Here is a 2,829-nt window from a genome sequence, read left to right on the forward strand (position 1 = left end):
TGGTGAAGAAACCACACTTCTGTAAAGTATCTCAATGCACTATAGTAATTCAAACAGCGGCAAAACTATTAATTAAATGCTCCTAAATTATTAAACAGATACAAGCTGCTTTATTTAACGTGCGAGAATAATTGTGGCAGTGTCATAATTACTATTACTAAATTAAGTATAACTTTTGTATTTTATAACACAAAATTAAACAGATAAATAAAAAATAAAAGAAAAATAACAATTAAAAGCCTCCTCCCCTGGGTCAAGTGGCCCAGCTGCGCTTCCATAGGCCGGCCCACTCCCCACGTCACCCCCTCCTCTATTCACAAAGGGGGTCGTGGGCAGAGCCGATGCCCGCCACGGCACCTGTCGACGCCGTGGTGGCCATCCGGCCGGCGACCCTGACCTACAAGACCCCCGGCGCCCTCCCTAACCCTAGCCAGAACCCCCACTCCCCCTCCTCGCGCCCCCATCTCCCTCCCCTCGTCTTCCCCATGGTGAACCGATGCCGCTACCCCCGCCCCGTGGCCTCGTCGTCGCCTCCCCGCAACCCGTTGTCGAGCGCTATCGCCATGAACCACCTCTCTTGTGCAGCCATTGCCCGCCTTGGCTCCTATTCTCGTCTCCAGCTGCTCCTCCATGGTCGCCCTCGTCGCATACACCAGCAGATCGATGTGAGGGGGCCTCGTAGATGTTGTCCATGCATCGTCTTCAACCTCGCACCCGAGGACGCCGTCGTCAAATTCGTCCCCGACGGACCCTCCCCGACCTCGGCTTCGCCTCCGTTAGACTCGCTATGAGCACATCATTCGATTCCCCCACTTATCCCCCTCCCTTTGCCTGTAGTCGACGTTTCTTCGTGCGTCCGAGCTCTCTGCGAGCTTGCGGCCGACCAATGCTCTCTACTGTGCCAAGGCCGCACCGTAGCGCTCGTGTCCCCTGCCGGCTTCGCCCAGTCCACGCCCATGTCATTGCCGCCTGTAGTTTCTCTCTTGCACACGCGCACCCCGCCACGCCCCGCAACTATTTCTGCTCCTCCACCACCACAATCGCCCGCCTGCAGCGCCACCGCTGCCGTCTCGCGCGCTCGCTGGTGCCGCATCCGGGGCTCCGCCCGACTGCAGCCACTCGCGCCCGCAACCGCCCTCCTCTGCCCGGCCGTTCCCTTGCGCCACCGCTGCTTGTCACCCCCTGCGCCACTGCTTCACTTCGCCCCTGCTCACGCAGCTGTCGCGCCGCACCTTGCCTATCGCCGCTCGCCATTCCTCGCTCGCCGCTGCAGCAGTCGCCCACCACCCCGCGCTCCGCCTCAGACCCGCGACCACGCCTCGCCTCCGGCTGGCCTCGCCTGGCCTCCCTGTTGCTGGCGCCACCCCGCCCCCTCTGGCCCCAGCCTGCACCCCACCGGCGCCCCGCCATGGCCTCGGTCGCGGGCGCCCACACCCACTGCCCGTTAACCGCCTCGCTGAGTTGGCCTTGTGCCACTGCCAGCGGGCCTAGAGCCCTAGCCTTTAAAAAAGATTGAAAAAGATAATTAATTAATTAGCTAATTAATTATCTTTAGTAAAAATGGTTTAATTAAACTAATTACTTAGTTAGCCTAACTTAATCTCTAATTAGCTAAATGTTAGTATGACAGGGGGCCCCACCCCCTGTTGACCAGTCAAGCGTTGACTGGTCAACTAGGACCCCCTGGCCCACCTGTCAGCCACTGGGTGCACTTTTGTGTACCCTGTGTTGGGTGTCCCTAGCAATTTAACCTTTATTTTCGAATTAAAATAAAATCTAGAATATTGCTAAATCTTTGAAAATTCATAGAAAATTAATTGTAACTCGGATGAAAAGGTTTTATACATGAAAGTTGCTCAGAACGACAAGACGAATCAAGATACGCGGCACGTTCGTCTGCCACGCATCCTAGCATAGCAAACCCAACTTTCCCCCTCCGATTCATCTGTCCGAAAATGCGAAACACCGGGGATATTTTCCCGGATGTTTCCCCCCTACACCGGTATCACCTCATACCGCGTCAGGGCACCCCTAGCACCGCTACTTGTTTTGTCATGCATCGTTATGCATCTGTTTGCATTACATTCATTGTTTCTTCCCCCACTTCTCTCGCTAGACACCGAGACTAACGCCGCTGCTAGTGCCCCGATCGACTACGCTGTTGGCGGCCCATTTTTCTTGCCAGAGCAACCAGGCAAGCCCCCCTTGATCACCAGATACCGCCTATTCTCTTTCTACTGCTTGCATTACAGTAGTGTAGCATGTTACTGCTTTCTGATACGTCTCCAACGTATCTATAATTTTTTATTGCTCCATGCTATATTATCTACTGTTTTGGACACTATTGGGCTTTATTATCCACTTTTATATTATTTTTGGGACTAACCTATTAACCAGAGGCCCAGCCCAGAATTGCTGTTTTTTGCCTGTTTTAGGGTTTCGAAGAAAAGGAATATCAAACGGAGTCCAAACGGAATGAAACCTTCGGGAACGTGATTTTCTCACCGAATACAACTCAGGAGACTTGGACCCTACGTCAAGCCAACTAACAGGAGGCCACAAGGTAGGGGGCGCGCCTGCCCCCCCCCCCCAGGCGCGCCCTCCACCCTCGTGGGCCCCCTATTGCTCCACCGACGTACTTCTTCCTCCTATATATACCCACGTACCCCCAAACGATCAGATACGGAGCCAAAACCCTAATTCCACCGCTGTAACTTTCTGTATCCACGAGATCCCATCTTGGGGCCTGTTCCGGAGCTCTGCCAGAGGGGGCATCGATCACGGAGGGCTTGTACATCAACACCATAGCCTCCCCGATGAAGTGTGAGT

The sequence above is a fragment of the Triticum urartu genome, chromosome 2A (genome assembly GCF_056163025.1).
Source record: "Triticum urartu cultivar PI428250 chromosome 2A, HENAU_Tu73, whole genome shotgun sequence".
NCBI lineage: Eukaryota > Viridiplantae > Streptophyta > Magnoliopsida > Poales > Poaceae > Triticum > Triticum urartu.